Raw genomic sequence first — 10,626 nt, forward strand, 5'->3', positions numbered from 1 at the left:
CAGGGATGCTGGGCCGAACCTGGCACGCTGGACCCCTCCTAGCCCCACACCATCACTGCCACACTCGGTGGAGGGAGGCCGCAAAGAAACCCACCCAAACACGAACAGAACTTGCCCTAACTTCCACTCCTCCTCCCATGGCTGCGAGCTCTGTCATGCCTCCCGGTCTCCTGAGATTCCAAACCTAACCTCTGGAATGAGGTTGTACTTCTCCCTCTTGCCAACTACTAAGCTACCGTCTCCCTGAGCTACATCCAGTCACTCTGCCCATTCGGCCAGAGGATTCCTCTGGAAGATACACAGCAGGTGCCAACATAGGTGTTTGTGAGGTGGTTCATGTTAGGCACGGTGAAGGGCAGTGTCCCCCCCAGCCCCGCCCCATCATCAGTTAGCCGGTCCCTGGAAAATGGATCGCGTCAGACTACAACACACTCAGGGTTATTGTGTGTAACTCTGATCCGGTTCGGGTCATACCATAGCACACCCATGGTTTTACTTTGGACGATGAGCTGGTTCAGGTCATACTGGTGACAGAGGGAAGCCGCCCCCAGCCGCATCTCAAACAGATCTGTGAACCGGGAAGTGTCATACCCGTGGTGAAGCGAAGAGCCTCTCACTCTTGCCCGCTTTAATACGGCCCTCTGTGCTTCCATTTATCGTAGAAGGTGTTCCTGCAAAGCAGCAAATGACAACGACACTCACTGCAAGCAAGGTTAACTAGTCTTGGCATCAAGAGTCCGTTCAACACAGAGCACAAACTGGTAGTGGCCAGAGGAGAGTAGAGTAGGGGCGGTGGGCAAAAGAGATGATGGTGATTACGAGGCATCAGCATCCAGATATCAAATAAGGCCGTCTCGGGGATGAAAAGCACAGTACAGGGAATACGGTCCGTGATATCCTAAGGACTCTGTATGGTGACACATGGTGACCACAGTGATGGTGACGAGCACAGAGTCACGTGTGCAATTGTTGAAACGGTATGCTGTCCACTTGAAACTGATACAACACTGTAGGTTCATTAGAATTCAGGAACAAATGGAAAACACTACTTGCATCAAGTGTGCTGAAATGCTGACCATCATAACCACGATGGGTAAATTCAGCAGTAACAAACCCCAAGACCATTCTCTCCAAGAGTCCTCCAGTAAACACCCGGATCCCACGTGAACGTCCTAAACCCTACTGAACAGTTAGGTCTCAGGCATAGCAAGGTTACAGAGGAGAAACACAGAGCCACTAAGACTTCTTCCTAATTGTGTAGAGAGGAGCAGGACTTTCTGGGCTGTGGGGGAATAGCCCTTCTGTGCAATAGGCACGTGCTCCGTCATGGACCCTCTGCAGCCCAGCCTCACGTCTGCACACGCAGCACCAGGGAGCAAAGCCGACGAGGAGCTTCGGTCACACAACTAGCCCCTAGGCAGTGCCGTCCCAGGCGAGAGACACCGCCGCACGTGGCTAACTGAGCGCCCAAAATGGGGCTGGTCCCGACCACAGGGGATGGAACTGTGAGATGCCCCGTGGGTTGCAAGGACTGAATGTGGAAAAACATTGTAGAGTAGCTCCTTCATGTCTACACTATTTACATGATACAATAACATGTTGCCTGCATTGGTCTGCATGAAAACTAACATCACTCGTCTGTTTGACCATTTCAAATGCAGCCGCGAGAACCCTTGGGATGACACACGTGTCACCTGTTACCTTCCTGCTGGGCTACGCTGCACTCAACGAAAGGTTTACGCGAACATTTTAGCTTTCGAGCGAACCCCCAAAGGGACTCAGAAATCTGAACCCCATAGGCTGCTCGGCTCCAACTCCGCCACATGCGTGCCATTCAGACTTTCGAGCGTGGGGCCGCTCGAAAGCACAGTGGTGGCTCGCCTTGGAGGAATGTGAGCCCCAGAGGTCACCTGCTCCTTTCCAGTCTCAACCGATCACTGAATGATTGAGAGATGGAAATACCTTCTCACGTTGCGTTTCTTATAAGTGTTTTTTCAGATTGCCAACTTCTCCTAACAGAGACTTCTGAGAAAGGTACTGACAGTCCTTTAGTGTTGATTCTTTCAAACGTTCCACATGCTAGAGCATGCCGACGTTTCTCTTTACAATAACGCAGCACCACAGACAAGGCATGGAGCGGATGGCCCTACCAACGAACCGGGTCACATGACCACACAGTGAAATGCTGTCTGTGAAACTGCAGTAACAGCCTTTACTCATACTTTGTCCATGTACAATTTCTTCCCAGATCACTGTCTGACTGTAAGTATGACAAGTTCCTAAGTTTACTTGCAGTAGGTACACTGGTTTGTACTAGCTTTTAGGGTCTGTGATGCCTCAGTCACTTGGGAAACCTGACCTAAGTTTCGTAAATATACTTCCAATCTCACATACAACTTTCTACCGAAAGGCTGGCCCCAGTGATCAAGGTAGAACCTCACGTGGGGTATAATAACGCACCTCATAATGGGTTTTACCCAAAACAAGTGTGTCGTGGAATTAGCATTGCTCACTGGTGTCTCCAAGTGCCAATCTTAGGGAAGATCCTGGGCTCATCTACAGGGACACAGGTGTCACCAGAACCGGTAGTATCAGGTCCGCATCCAACTGTCCCCACCAGAGCTTCTCTCACAGAGATGCTATGATACTGCTTCCCTCCCGTTACACCTCAAGTGTATCTGTTATGATGGTGTAAGAGTCCAGGCTTCAACTCTTTGCAACCCAGATGAAAAGAGGGAAGGCAGGACATGGATCAAGAGAAACTCTGTTTTCAGCTGGTTAAATGCCTGACAGAACTGCGCACTCCTACCGCTCGTTCTGGACGAAAGAGGTAGAAATTAGCTCCCCAGACAAGAACCAGGCTGAAGGTTCCAGGACAGGGGTGGCAAACGAGGGCCTGCTGACCACATCCAGCCACCGCTGGGTCCTATCAACAAAGGGTTATAGGCACCCGGCCCCTCCCCTTATTTATATACTGCCTATGGCTGTTTCTGTGCCCTTCTTTGATTAGCATGAAGCTAGCTTACTCCTTACGTCTCAGTTAGTAAAAGCCTAAAATACTTACTCTCGGGCCCTCCCCAGACCATACTCCACTTCTAGACAGTGAGACGCACCTTCCTGCACACATACGTCGGGCAGGCACAGGACACTGGGAACTTAACGCAGGCAGTGGGTAACAGACTGTAGTTTTTCCGCGTGAAAGAATCATTTCTACTTTCTGCAGTGGCTGTTAGCCTCTGCTCCACGCTGCTCCTCAGGATCACAACGTGAGCGTCTCCTTTGTGAGGACGGGGGCACTCAGGCCACTGTCTCTCATGTCCTACCTTATCTTCGGCAGCAGCCATTCTCTCCTTAAGATGATGCTGCAGACGCTTGTCAGATTCGGAAACGAGCTGGTCAATAGTGCCCGACAAATGTTTGTTAGTCTCTTCCTTCAGTTTTTCTCTCTGCCTTACCTGAAAGAGAAGATGCAGGCTTCAAGCAAAAGTGCGAACACTGGCTCAGACGTGCGAATGGCCAGCGGTGTGACCCACACGCACGGCAACCTCGGCTGCCCCTTTGAACGGCACTCTTTGGCGTGCTTGTGCGTCACTGCCAGCACCGACCTAGCGGGGCACAGAAACGCAGGAACCTGCTTCCCAGGGGTCATCACTTAGCAGTTCCCTTTGTTTCTGGGAAACAAAACACGCATGGGCCCTCAAGAATATTCTCATTATTAGCTCAGGTGGGCTCAGGAGGCAGATGTACATGCAGGAAAGAGCATATTCTTAAGGGGACCAGCTTATCTACACACAGGAGGAGGAATATTCCGGGGCGGAAACAGAAGCTCGGATCTGGCCTCAGGGGGAAAGAAATGAATCCATTGACAAAACCCAAAGATAAAAAAAATCCCCTTTGGGAAAGATTCAGTGGTGAGAAAGACTTTCACCTGTTTTTCGTGAAATTCACACATCTCCTGAACATTTTGTAATGGAAACTTGTATTACAAATTCATAACTAATTACCTCCAGTAATTTCTGAACGTAACTGCAAAGTTCACAGTTCTGTGTTTTAACGAACACTCATCAATTTTATGGTTTAAAAACTTGTTTCTACCGCATATCCTGAATTAACCCAAAACAGAAGCGGCGAGGACAGGCCGGCAGGATTCAGGGGCTCCTGCCGGGCGCAGGGCCGTGGGGTACGGAGTACACATGTGCCCTGCAGTCGGGGGGCCCAGGGAGGAGGAAGAGCCCTCAGGACACACCCGAAGGCTAGGCAATGGACAGTCCCTCCAGCCTCGGGCTTCCTCATCTCTAAGCCACACCTGCTGGCACCTCTTTCCTTGGGAGCAGGCAACAGAAAGCACGACCACCACACCTCACACGCAGCAACAGCCATCACTTGGAAAAGACCCTGGCCACCCCACAAGAAGGGATCAGCACCCAAGTATTTTTCAAGCAAAGCAGCTTAAAAGTGTCCTTGCAATTGTCTCAGTTATAATAGAATCCTTATCTCAACACCTGTCCCTCCAAACTACCATGCAGTCCTAACAGCAATGAAGTGCTTCTCTAAGTAGGTGAGGTCGAATTCTCGGCCCAAGAGGCTAGCGTCTGGTTGTGCTCGCTTGTGTGCATGTGTCATGGCGGGCTGGGGTCGGCCAACACAAGCCGTCACGCTGGCATCAGAAGCTTCACTCCGCGGAAACTCATGTTTTATTCTCTGACCCTGAGGGCCAAGCACACGAGCTTCTGGTGTAAGTTAAGGGTGAGTGTTTTGAGTTTTCTGGTGAAAAAAACCCCGATGGCCTTGGATAGACGTCCCAAGTTGGGGAAGCTGCTGCCTGCTCTGTCTCCTGGGTGTTTCATGTTGACTTCCGACCAGCTCCCGCAGGGAAAATCTCAGGGGATTCAAGGGACACGGGCCTCCCTTTCGTCAAGGCTCGATGACGCTATTCCTCTTCATAGGAACATCAACCCTGACCTGTGCCTTTACATCTCAAGTAGAAATTCAGGATGTGGGGACCAAGGTCAGGCCCGTGACCTGATTTCAGGACCTCAGTGTCATGTCCTAAGGAAGGAGACCCCTCCTCTAGGCTGCCCTACCCCAGGCCAGTACCTCCGCTTTGGCCAAGGGACACCCACGAGGTCCCGCGTCAACCGTGAGTAGCTGCTAATGAGCTGGTGGGCACGGTGGGCTGTGCGGGTGCCTCCACCCCTAGGCGGCACTGCCTATGGGGCCCCTGCATCCAGACAACATTGTCCATATGCTAGGAGTGTTCACTAGAATCCAACTCGCACAAGAGTCCACTGTACCCCTGATGGGATCGACAAGGGGCCTAGCGTCCAAGTGGGGAGAAGTGGGAAACAAGGGACCACTCCCTACCCCCACACCCCCAGCCTGCGCCTCATCCTCAACCACTGCCAGCTGCACGGCTGCTCCGCCCGGACTCGTACCCGCTGCAGTTCTTGGTACTTTTCCTCCAGCTGGGCCTCAATCTGGCGAAGCCTTTCCTCGATGTTGTCACGCCTGTGCTCGGCCTGTGGGCGACAGCGGGGTCAGAAGAGATGGCTGCCCCACACCACACGCTGTGCCTATGCACGACATGCTGTGAGCGGCCTTCTGCCTGCTCACAGTCCCTACCGGCTTCATGCGTGCCAGTGGGAAGCAGTGGGCTTCCATGCTGGTGACCGGGGGTAGGCAACGGTCTCGTCCCCACCCCGGGTCCCGGATCCTTGGACGGTGCCTCGTCCCCCGGGAGACACCCCTGTCCACTCAGCACGGACAGGAAGAAGCAGCAAGCAGAAAGAGCAAACAGGCGTGCTGCCTTCCTAAGCTGTGAAGTCACTTCCCATAGTTGAGCTTCCTCAGCAGCACAGTGTTCAAAGACAAAGGGTCAGGCTACACGGCTGACCAGGGACAGGAGACAGGACAGGCGAGAAAAGAAACGGAGACTTGACAGGCAGATCGCAAAGGAGGAGAGGCTCTGTTGGAGCCTGGGCCTGTGGGCGCCCAATGCCGCCTGCCCGACTTGATGGCAGCCTTGAGGGCCAGTATCCCGTGACGAACCCACCCCCCTTCCCACTGGGACCCTCACTGCATTGGAACCAGTAACACAGAAGCACCGACAGGCTCCCTGCTACAGGTTCCCTCAGCCCCGGTTCTGGAAGGACTGACTGGCTGCCCAGTCATGTGCTCCCTCGTCCTGTGTGCATCACTCGATCCCAGCACCGACTATATCATGTCTGGAAACTACCTCTTCAACTGCTGCCTTCCTCCGTGGGTGGTGAGGGCTGTGAGAACTGGGAGGGAAGGGACTGGGTCTGGCATGTTCCTCGACTCTATTTGTGGAACCCCCGAGTGAAATCCTTAAAGATTTATATCTACAGGGGTGTCTGGGTGGCTCAGTCAGTCAGGTTCTGACTCTTGGCTTCAGCTCAGGTCATGAACTCAAGGTTTGGGCATTCGAGCCCTGTGTCAGGCTCTGTGCCGATAGCATGGAGCCTACTTGGCATTCTATCTCCTTCTTTCTGCCCCTCCCCTGCTCATGTATGTGCCCATGCTCGCCCTCTCTGTCTGTGTCAAATAAATGAACATTTAAGAATTTTTTAAATAAACACGATTGTGTTTAAAAGAGGATAGGATTTTCTCATTTCTCGGAAAAATTCTATGCTTTCTTTGTTTTTTTTTTTTTTCCTTCGGTAAGCTCTACACCCAACGGGGAGCTCAGACTCATGACCCTGAGATCAAGAGTCCCAAGCTCCACTGACTGAGCCGGCCAGGCACCCCTGTCCTTCTCTTGCCCAAGGCTACTATCTTGAGCTTTGAGTCGCTGACTTAAGTCTGAAAAGCAGTGAGTCTTAGATGCAGCCAACGGCAAACAGCACACGTCGGACAAAACCGGAGGGAACAAAACTGGGGATGATGCCTGCCGTTTGAAAAGCATTCCAATCTCAGACAAAGTAGCACCGAAAACAGATCTCAGCTGGTTCGCGGACTTTGGCACGCCGACGTTACCGGTGAGAAATGAGATACAAGAACGGACCGCCATGAAAATGACATTCCCACCATGGGACCCAGAAGGAAACGGGGGCCCCACCTTGCAGAGGGTGGCCACCCTCTGGGCCGGCTCGGCTTCCACCTCGGGCAGCGACTTGGCCTTCCTCGGGGTCTGCTGCAGCCTCCGCTCCGCCACCTCCAGGCGCTCTTGCAACTGGCGGTTTTGATCCACAGTCTAGGAAATGAAGGCAAAGCATCAAAGTGTAGCAAGTCTTCTCTCCGTTTCCATTTTTAATAAAGTGAAACAAAATCTAAATGCAGAGATCTACTGTTAGTTCTGACCGAAGCCAACAGTTTGGTAGGTGCTTCAGAGTAAACCTTTCCTTTCTGCAAGGAGTCACCCACGGCCTTGGTCCTCCTTTCACTACGCAAAACATGTCTTGCCAAACTCTTTGCTCTTCTTCAGTATCTTCAAAGAAGTCTTTCCAAAGACAAAGTTCCCACACATTAAAGAAAACCCATCTTCTGGAGGAGCTTGCTCGTTCTTCCTGACCAGTTAAGGAGAGAAGGGTTCGGTCCTAACCCTTCGTAAACATATTTATACTGGGGTCCGAGGGCTCGCTACATAGGACATTCTGAGGTGGGCACATCAGCCAGCACAGAGCTTCTGAGAGCATGCCTGATGCCAATTGAGTTCTTTTTGGAAGTGTACCATTATTCAACAAAAACACTCCCTCTTGACCAAAAACGTGGAAACCTTCAACGTGGAAAAGTTAGACACGAGATTTTTTGTTAAAGGACTTGTAGGGAAGCCGAGGTGGCTCAGTCGGTTAAGCGTCCACCTTCGGCTCAGCTCATGATCTCATAGCTCATGGGGTCAACCCCGCCTCGTGCTCTGTGCTGACAGCTCAGAGCCTGGAGCCTGCTTTGGATTCTGTGTCTCCCTCTCTCCCTCTCTGGCCCTCCACTGCTCATGCTCGCTCACTCTCTCTCTCTCACTCTGGCTCCCTTTCTCAAAAATAAATAAGCATTAAAAATATATAAAGTCATTTTAAAATCACGTACATGGTGAGGTTTTTGCAAGGTTAACGTTTGTTCCCACAGACTCCTTCCATCTTCTGTGTGCATATAGCTCTGTGTGTATATACAGACCGTGTATCATGCTTTAAAACCCTCCAAAATAAATCACATGCTGTACACATAGTATTTCGTGATCTGCCCTTTACACTCCTGATTTGGAACATCTTACGTGCTCTAAAACAATATTCCTCCATGTCATTTTAATGGCTTCCTAGTATTCCACTTTGATTATCATTTTGGGTCGACTGACACATTTGACAAACACACCAGACAAAGCTCACTCTGTTTCCAAGAAGCTGGATGTGGTTTTCCTGTTCAATGCCGGATGACCTGAGACAACCAAGGAAGAGACGTGCGGCTTCCCAAAGCACAGGGTCTCACATCCTCACGCCAGACTGTGCTTCTGCCCCGGCCATTCCCCCTGATCTCAGGTACTAACCAAAATGGCCAGCTGCCTACACATTCCCGGCCACTCCCTGCTCCTTTGTAAACAGTGCTAACAGGCAACAGAGTAACGTGCATGTAAGACAAGACAAAGAAGGAATCAAGGAGGGGAGCCCCATAACATGCTTCATAAAATTCGAAAGAATTAAACCCTGGACGTTGAAGTAACCCCGCTGGTCAACACAAGATTCTAAGATCGTAAAACCTTGACATTGACACTTGGTCCTTAACTTGACTTGTAATTAATAAAAGTGGAATGATGTTGAACGAAACCAACGACCTGTCGATGCACAGAGTCCTTCTTTGGGATCTCGTTTTCAAGGTTATCTTTGAGGTCGTGCAGAGAGGTGGCTTTGTGCTGTGCCCTGAGGCAGCGCTTCTCAAGGGTAGTGATCCTGTCTTGCATGTCTTCCTTCTGGGCCACGGCCTACAGCAGGTATTTCAGAGGGAAAACAGGGAAAGAATTAACGGACGACACATTAACATGCTCCCGACACAAAAACCAGACAAAATACTCATTTTCCAAACAAACAGAAAAGTAGCTTCCTCGGGGTACCTGGGTGACTCAGCCGGTGTCGCTTTGTGAGTTGGCGCCCCGCATCGCCTCTCCTTTGGCGCCCGCCGCCCCTCCCCCCTCCCTGCCTGCGACCCTGTCTCCCCAGGGAGCTGCGCTGCTGGGGCCAAACACATGCCAGCCACTGCTCCCTCAGGCCCTCCCGGGCCAGCAAGGCGGCCCTGCCTGGCCCGGCCACGCCCTGCCTCGCCCTCCCGTGCCCGCACACCCCAGGGCGCTTCCAAGGGGCACGCTCTCCACTCCCGGAACCCGGCCAAATCCCACTGCAGCGACTGGAAGCCACGGCCCAGCTTTGCACCTTTCCTGACACACCACCCAAACCCGCACCCGCACCCGCACCCGCTCCGAGGGGGGTGGGGGGGTGGGTGGCGGGTGCGGTGTGTGGGCGGAACCGGAGACCAGCGCCTGGGGGCTGGAGGGTGGGGGCTGGGTGGGCGGATACAGGACCCAGGAGGGTGCCGGAGGGGCAGCGTGACCCCAGACTCCGCATCCGCCACAGGCCTGGGCTCCCTGGGTCCTGGACCTCTTCCCTCCCTCGAGCCCTCATCCCCAGGGCCCCTGGCATTTCAGGAGGCCCAGCTAGGGCAGCGGATTCGGGCTGCTGATGTTGTCTGGGGGCGGTGGGGACGCCGGGGTGGGTTTGCACCAGGTGGGGCAGAAGGGGAGGGAACGGCCTGGTGGCTGGCTGCGCTCGCCCTAGGGCTGCGGAAGAGGCGCTGAGAGCCCCGGCCGGCCGGGCGGGCCCGGAAGGCACGAGCGGCCTGATGCTCCAAGCTCGCTGCCCCCACTTCCCAGGGAGCAGCCCAGCGTGCTGTGGTGCGGGCCTGCGAGGTGCCTTGCGGCGCGGTTCAGGATGGAAGCGGAGGCGGGCGGGCGGCCCAGCCGGGAGCAGCCTGCAAGAGTCCCGGGATTGCAGAACGCCGGGGCTTGCGCCAGAGGGCGTTGCCAGGGTCCGGTTGCGCGGCCTCTGCCACCCGTCCGGGGCTCGGGCCTTGGCCCGCGGCGGAGGGCGGTGGCAGGCAAGCAGGCAAGCTGGCAGGCAGGCCGGCAAGCGGGCAGGCAAGCAGGCAGGCGCGTGCATGGGTGAAGCGCGGCACCCGCTTGGCTTGGGACGCGGGGAGCAGGCTCTTGATGCGCCCAGCCGCAGCCACTGGCCTGTTCGGCCTTACCGGCCAGAACGCGCCCGACCCCGTCTTTTCTGGGAAGCGAAGCAGGGTCGGGGCTGGTTCCCACTTGCATGGGACACGGCCTGGGAATACCGGGTGCTGTAGCCTTTTGCCTTTTAAGCCTGTGGCCTCCATCACCTCTCCTTGGGCGCCCGCCGCCCCTCCCCCCTCCCTGCCTGCGACCCTGTCTCCCCAGGGAGCTGCGCTGCTGGGGCCAAACACACGCCAGCCACTGCTCCCTCAGGCCCTCCCGGGCCAGCAAGGCGGCCCTGCCTGGCCCGGCCACGCCCCGCCTCGCCCTCCCATGCCCGCACACCCCAGGGCGCTTCCAAGGGGCACACTCTCCACTCCCGGAACCCGGCCAAATCCCACTGCAGCGACTGG

The sequence above is a fragment of the Prionailurus viverrinus genome, chromosome D2, assembly GCF_022837055.1.
Source record: "Prionailurus viverrinus isolate Anna chromosome D2, UM_Priviv_1.0, whole genome shotgun sequence".
NCBI lineage: Eukaryota > Metazoa > Chordata > Mammalia > Carnivora > Felidae > Prionailurus > Prionailurus viverrinus.